Raw genomic sequence first — 7,901 nt, 5'->3', positions numbered from 1 at the left:
ATATCACCACAACAATATATTGAACATGTCTCAGCTGGGAATTCCCAGAATCAGGAAAAGGTTTTACCTTTAATGCGCTTGGACATGTGTAACTATATAGCAATATTTTCCCTATATAACTTCCTTGTACTTTAACAATGTACATGGTAAACATTAGCCCAAAATCTGTCTAAATAGGAAAAATGAAAGTCTGATTAGATGCTATCTGTTTGGTAGACAAAGTCTATTTTTAAAACTAGAATCTTATCCAAGATAAATGATTTTGTGTTATGAGTAGTAGTGTGGCAGAATTTTTTAAATCAGCTTTCACTGCCTTTGAAATACATTTGTTAATTGGAAATGAAATAAGTGGCTTCAAATTTCTGTAGATGCAGCAATTCTGGTTAATATTTTTCTAAATGATGCTTGAAAATAAATATGTGTATATCAAAAAGTACTTGAGAAGCAGCTGAACATAAAAATGCTTAAGAAAAAATTGCTATTACATAAAGATATATAGATGCCATGATCAACTGATAGCCAATAATTCACTACTAATAAGTTCTAAAAAATGGATGACTGTAAAGTGTTTTATAAACCATTCTTTTCCAGTTGACATGTAGTTGGATTATGTGAACTGACTCACCATTTAAATGGGACTAGTGAGATTGGTGTGTTATTGATTCAGACAGTCCTTGACCGCAGGGATAACACTTGCTTTAGCAGAGGAAACTGACTTTTAGGTTAGAATTCACCGTCTCTCTCTGTATCTCTGTTATTTGACAACAATGAAAACAAAAAGATTAGGAAAACAAAGCATCAGTTAATACCGGCAAAGTCAAGCAGCTTTGCTTTGGAGGCTTGATCTGATGAAATAGTACCAGTGTTCTCTCATAAGAAGAGTCAGGAGATTCTGGGGGATTTACAGTAATTCTGATTTGCATTTTGGCCCACATTGTTCTCTCTTTAATATAAAACCCACCCATTTTATTTTGTCATTCTTTTTATTTATTCACTACAGCTGTGCTTGTAGCAAAGATTCAGACCCAAGGCAGCAAAACCTCTCACTCAAGTTTAACTTGTAGCAGTTGCATGATCATGCCAGGGTTGCCAACTGTCAGTAAATTTACTGACTGTCAGTAAAAAATCAGGCTAAAAGTGGCTCTCAGTAAAGTTCTAGAAAACTTTACCCACCAGTAAAAACACTAAGCAGCCACAGCTTGATTGAACCTCCAAAAGACAGAATGCAGCAGTGCCACCCGGTGTCCAAGCAGGAGCACAGCACCCTGCAGGGTGTGTTTTCTCAGCCATGTGCTGCTGTATCCCAGGCTGTCTGTAGTACTATTAGGTCACAGGTAGGATTCTTTGGTGGTCCATTGTAAGACAAGGGGGAGCTGAGCCAGCAGAGGTAAGGCTGGTGGGGACAGAATGGTTCAGGATGCAGTTGGAGGGTATCCAGGTGTGGGAGTGAGTAGAAGGTCCCTAGTTGGAGAGGGAGAGAAAGACATCACAGTGTAAGACCATTGCTGCAGTTGAGCAGGGGTGCCAACTCAAGAAAAAAAATTGTATTGAAAACTTTTTTTTGCAAAGCTTGACATACAAACTTAAAATTTTCTAATCTGGTTTATGTTAAACCCATAAATTTGAACCCAGACCTTCTAACTGGGGCCTGGTATCAGGGCAGGGCCTGGTAGAAGAGTTTCATTTATATTATTTAAAATGTATATCAGTAAAAAACATGTGTCAGTTAAAAATGTTTGGTTGTCAATAAAAAGTTTGCAGATTGTCAGTTAAAAAAAATATTTGGATTAGCATCCTGGATCATGCCCACTTTATGTTTCTGATCTCTCTGAGGATCAGCACCAATGTCCTATAGTTGCATGGTTTTCAAACATGAGCTTTTGAGGTCTACATTCAAATTCACGTATGTGAATTAATGTATGGCTCAATGGTTGTAATACAAGCCTATCATGGCTGTTTACATATAAGAACAAGGTTAAATGTTATAAGCTCTTAAACTATATAGTTAATTAAGGAAACTATGATTCTACATCAGTGAGAGCTTCTGCCTGGTAGCTAACTTACTGCTGCCTTCTTATAAAAGTAAAGTCAAATATAGGTCTAGATAGCAAAATGGAAAACTGAAATAGCCTGGATAGGTATACCTAAATGTCTTTCATCTAGCTAGGATGGGTAACAGTAGTGGTGAAGATATGGCAGCACAGGCTTCAACATGGGCTGGCAACCAGACAACTGCCCCTCCAAGACCTTTTGATACACACTCTGCTTGCAAGCCAATGCCAAAAATTTCCCTGTCTTCATTGCTTTTATTATAATACCCATAGACAGGCACAACTTCCTTTTGAAATGCAGACATATCAAAATAGAGACAAGAGTCTTATTCATTTAAGAATGACTGCTCTCAAGCCCATAACTCTTCAGTCACTTGCGTAGTTGCAGCACTAGTTGCAGCACCACAGGTTGATGCGTAGTTCTACTCAGTACAGAGAACTAACCATAGGTGGGCTTTAATGTTATTTGTGATCACACTGTCATAAGCCCACTAGTGGGGGACCCCTGGAATCCCAAGTTTTCTTCCTACTGTGCTGCCACTTGCCCCAACAAACAGACCTAGGTGCCCAAAGATAGCTCCCTATCCCAGGAACTTCAGTTTCACTGCCCTTACCTTGGACTCTGCAGCTGTCATGAAGGATTCTCTGCCAGCCCCAGGTGGCCACTCCATTTTTAGTTTCAGAAGTAAGCCTGAGAGGAGCTGCTGAGGAGGAGCCTGAAACAACCTCAGTGACAAACTTCCACTGTGGACTGAAGCAGGTCAGCAGATTCAAGTGAATGGGTTGTAGGGTGGCATGTGAATGGATGGGTCCTAGGGTGAGCTAAGATGGATCACTAAAGCAGCACAGACAAGCCTTCAGATTCTCCCAACCCTTAGTCCTGTGTATGGCACTGCATTATACCTTCTCTGCCTGCCATTTATCATGTTCCTAGTAGCCATCATTCCCCAAACTTGAAGTGGTCATTCTGGCATGACTCCAGCAGGTACTGCATAATGTTGCAACTGCTGAACAACTACTTTTTGTAGTACAGTAAGTGCCTACTACTAAGAACTTATTACTAAAAGAAGGCCAAGCTTTAGACTGAAGATTAAGCAATAGTGCTACTTACTTGACAAAGCAGATCATGGCCAAATAATATTAACTCTCCTAAAAAGTAGCTTACCAAATAAAGCTTCAGGCCTTGTCAGTACCATTTTATATTGTGTCCTAAAGAAATACATTAGTATTGAAAGTGACAACCCTATAGTATAATTCATGCTAAATTTATTATAACGGGAGGCCCCAAATGCCATATGGCGCTGATGCACAATGTCTGGATTAGTAGGAAATTACCGTACAACACTTTCAGAGATTTAACAAGTTGAGATGAGAGTTTTACCTTCAGTTGCTATTATTTCTAGTTGATATAATGGCTCCCAGGTTTTGAGAGCCTCCTTTTTTTTCAAATCCCAATTTTATGTCTATCATGCTGTCCTAGCAAGGAACAAGTCACATGTCTCCACTAAATTAAGGTTCTCTCATTCATTCCATTATCAAAGCTTATTTTCCAGCTTTCATGCACTGGTTCTTTCAAATCCCATGTTGCAATTCAGTTGAGATCATTTTAGTTCTGGGAGGGAAAAACAAAACACATAGGATTTTTTTAAAAACACAGCTATTTGATTTTTTTAAGGGTAATATAAATAAAAGCAAACACTCACCTGCTCTCCCCACTTCCAAACTTGCACCACTCCTCTTATTCATTTGCACACATACTTTATCTCATTGTGATGCAGTATTAGTATGTAGCATTTGGAAGCAAAAAATCTTACTCCCAAAGGATATTATCTTATTTTGTCAGTAATAGCATTGATTACAATGGGATTTTTTTTCAGAGTAACATGCTGTTCAGCAGAAGTAAGAACCTGAGAATTTAGCCCATAGTTATTAATTTTACTAATAAAATTAAACTTTCAGTTTTTCTGGGCACATTTCCCAAATGTTTGGAAGAATGATTATTGGTCAGACTTATGTATAGTTTTCTTTACTAATCAGATTTCTTTTTAATTGTTTGAGCAGGGTTGTACTAAACCCTTTTTAAATATTTCTACTTGAATTGAGGAAGCTCCCTTGCCCAGCTTCTAAAGTGAAAAGGTCAAGTGAATTTCCCTGGAATTTCCAGACAATCACCAGATATTATTCTGAGAAGAGATTGTCTAATACCTCTAACAGCTGTATGTGGTTGTTTGAGAATGACATTCACAGTCACATTCATAGTCACACTTATGAAAAATCAAAGTGCCCTGCTAGAGTAAACAAACTATTGTTGTTCACTCTGGTTCCTAAGTAGTCCAGTTTCTGAAGATATTTTCCATTTAGGACATTTAATCATTTGTTTCTTTGGGTTCTTAATGTTTCATAACACTCAGAAATGAAGAACTCTTGTATTAGATATAACTTACATGAAAAATACATATTTCAGTGTTATATCTGGGCTGATGATCCTCATGTGACAAAAATGTGGTAGCTATTGGTTCATCAGGAATCAACTTTACAGTACTGTGGGGAATGTAACCCATACAAAACATACCTTGTTATATGGTATTCCCATCTCATGACCTGCTTTTAACTGGACAAGTGGTGTCATCTGTCAGACAATACACCTATTCATATACCCAAGTCTACGGCAATGCCTAAAATGAGATCTTTAACTTATGTCAAGTTTCAATCAGACAGTATAGCTTAAGTGTGTTTTTCTAGGCAGCAAATGAAATCCAGTAGCTACTTTACATTTATTCCTAGATAGATCAACATAGCATAAAATAGTAGTCCATAGATCAGTATGAGACATATTTGAAGATGAACCATGCTGACAGAGAAATGCTTTCACTTCAACAAATGCTTGAAGCACCTCATTTCCTATGAGCTAGATTATCTTTTCATAAATTGTGGACAACAGATAAGATGAGTTTAGCCTCTGCCTTTGTTGTTGAATGTGGAAAGCTGATCTGTGAGTAATGGAGCAAACAGAGCAATCTGTTCCAGAGCCCACAAGAAATTTTCCATTGTTTGGGGAACGAATCAGTCCATTCTCTGAATGAAAGGGAAAGTCATGCTCAGGAACTGGATTTGTTGCAATGATCTCCTTTAATGCATCGCACTAGTTGTGACATTCTTGCTCATATTGGGGTCCTTTATGTGCTTTGTATCAGTTTTATTTTCTTACCAGGAAATTGAAACACCTGTATATGTAGGAAAGTCAACCTTTTGATGCTTTTGGGCTTAGAAATATGTCTGCTAATGTACTTCAACTTAAAAAATATGTTTGCTAAAGGTTTTGAAACAAGTTATGAAAGGTTTGCTAATAAATCCACCTCTTTATTCATTCTGTATTGCTGAGATGTCCTTTAATCATGAAATCCACTTAGTTCTGATGGTCTTGCTGCTTATGAGTACAGGTGCTTGAAAGGTTTGCACAGAATCCAGGCCCACACAGCATACACACATACCAACACATACACCAATCAAAATTGGTTCAGATTCTCCTACTTCTTACAAAACTAAGTAAATTTTAGAAAAATCACCCCCTCCCCCCAGTGGAGATGATGCTGTTAGAACAGCTATGACCATAACACCCCCTCCCTTAGATCTGGAAATCCATTTTCCCAAGGGAAGGAACCAAGGCCTTGTTGGAATTTTGGGAGCTGGGAAGGGCAATAAGATATTTAAGTTTTTCTGAATGGGAAAAGTTCAGTTAAGTGAAGGTCTCTCATCTTTTGCCCACACAGCTTACCCAAGGGCCATGGAGGACTTAGTGGAAATGGTTATAAAATGGTCCTAAATGCCCTTCAGAATCTATAAATAATTAATTGGTGTCACCAGTGCTAGTAGGTGATAACCATTACCAAGTTACTCTATTTATTGAAATTGTCACAATATTTGGTGCTAGTTGAGCCCCAGCTAATGGAATCAAGAGTACCAGAGATCTCAGCTATCGTTCTCTTCTAAAATGAAGGTTTTAAAAAGCATACTGAATTTGTTATTATTTATCTCATAATTTTTATGGCAATCTCATGATTATTTAAGGCCTGTCTTCTAATTTTGTGTAATTGCCTGTGGCATTCACTGGAACACTTTGCCTTTTTGAGCTGCTCAGACGCAGCTGTCTCCCTTTGGATCAACAGCTTGGCCTCCAGCGAGCTTTCCTAAAAGGATCCCTAAGGGTTCTTTCCTGCCACATCTTTGTTGTTATAGACTATTGCTGGGAGGAAGTTCACTATTCCAGCTTCTCCTGGTTTCCTCTTTGGTCACTTACTTAGGTCTTTGTCTTGGGGCTCTGCCTCCCCTACACCCCAACTTGTGCCAACCAGTGATGATGTTAGTCTTTGGCTGAGGCTAAAGTAAAGTCAGCCTGCCATGGCTGGGGCTTTGGTCCTTATCTAATCTTAGTCCCAGTTTGGATGGTGTACCGTCCTTTTGTAGGCCTCACATTGGACTGACTCGTTATGGTGCTCACCCCAGAGTATCTTCCCTCAGGAAACTCTCTCTCCCTCCTCCAGGGGTTACTCACAGCTTCAGTATCCGTTCTTCTTTTTCTCTTTCTATAGGTTCACCACTGTGCCAGTCTCCCCCAGCATCATCCAGGATCCACAGTCTTGAGAGAGATAAGTACCCTGGCTCCTCTGAGCCAGCCTTAGCAGGGCATCCTGCTTCTCGGGGTTGCCACCACTCACCCCTGCCAGGGCAATCATTCATCTCATGCTGCCCTGGGCTCTCCAGAGGACTCACTTCTGGTCCTCCCTGAATGTGTGTCAGTGAGGCTTTATCCCCCATTCTGAGGGCCAGCTGGCAAACTGGCATTGGCATGCAGCTACAAAGTATGACCACACCAGTTCTGGGGAGCTGCTGTTGGCACTTTCCTCCTTGCTCCTGCAGCAGTGCAGCTTGTCTGCTGTTGGCAGCATTGCCACCGCCACATCTTTGATCTTCACCAGCATTCTGTGCCTGCTGCTTTTCTCTCAGTCTCAGTGCTGGAGGTAAGTTATCATTCATGGTGGCATCCCTGCCACATTCTGAATGCTAGAGATTGGAGATATTGTGATCACTTAGATTAATAAATCCTTGATTTGCCCACTTCCACTTTTGACTGGTGGGTTAGAGTGCAAACATTCTAATCAGCATCTGGATCTTAGCCTCCTGATACCAGTTGATAGTTCACTTGGAGATACTGGTTTGACCTAGTGAGGGACTATACAGATCATGAGATCACTTTAGGGCTAGGGATAGACATTACACATAAACAGGTTTAAGTGATCAGAAACTGGTTTAAACCTGTAACAGAACAGACATTCAGAGCACATAAACCAGTATGAAAATGGCTGAAACCAGTTTGAGATAAATCTGGTTGAATGTAATATCAGACTTAACTGATTTGGCTCAAACCAGTTTATGCAATCTCTGTCCCAGACCCCTTCCTGGTTTAAGTTAAATCAGAGACCCCCAGCATCCCAGCATGCTCTCTGGGCTGGGTGGGGCTGTCTGTTCCACAGCAGAGCAGGCCCCTACCCTCTGCTCCCTAGCCAAAGCAAGGGTGGAGTGTGGCCAGATGCTGGCCTGCCATGGCCCCTGAGGCAAAGTCCTCCCTCCTTCCCCTCTCCCCGCTACTGGAAAACCCTGCGGACCTCCATGGCTTTCAAGCAGTCAGGCAGAGATGGAGTTAATTCTTCCCGCTGTCCATCTTGCCTGTAGCCAGAAAGGGAATTAATTCCACAGTGGTCCCAGAGTGGGGGAGAGAGGCAAGACCTGCACCTGTGAACCCAGAGCTAAGACCTGCAGGACCAGACTGAGAGGTGGGAATTGTTGGCAAAG

General features: G+C 40.6%; 1 long non-coding RNA gene across 1 annotated transcript in view; it reads right to left on the bottom strand.

The window, feature by feature from the left end:
• Positions 1 to 1,733, bottom strand: part of LOC109305382 — an 18,335-nt gene extending 16,602 nt beyond the window's left edge. Inside the window, exons 1-2 of the long non-coding RNA XR_002099612.1 lie at positions 1,615 to 1,733; positions 219 to 223 (exon numbers count right to left, since the gene is read on the bottom strand). This is a non-coding gene — a long non-coding RNA (uncharacterized LOC109305382). The remainder of the gene's footprint in view (positions 1 to 218; positions 224 to 1,614) is intronic.
• Between the last annotated feature and the right edge of the window lie 6,168 nt (positions 1,734 to 7,901).

This window comes from Gavialis gangeticus, unplaced genomic scaffold (assembly GCF_001723915.1).
Source record: "Gavialis gangeticus isolate Ggan-Ray unplaced genomic scaffold, GavGan_comp1, whole genome shotgun sequence".
Lineage (NCBI taxonomy): Eukaryota > Metazoa > Chordata > Crocodylia > Gavialidae > Gavialis > Gavialis gangeticus.
This window is presented reverse-complemented; position numbering and strand designations above follow the sequence as displayed.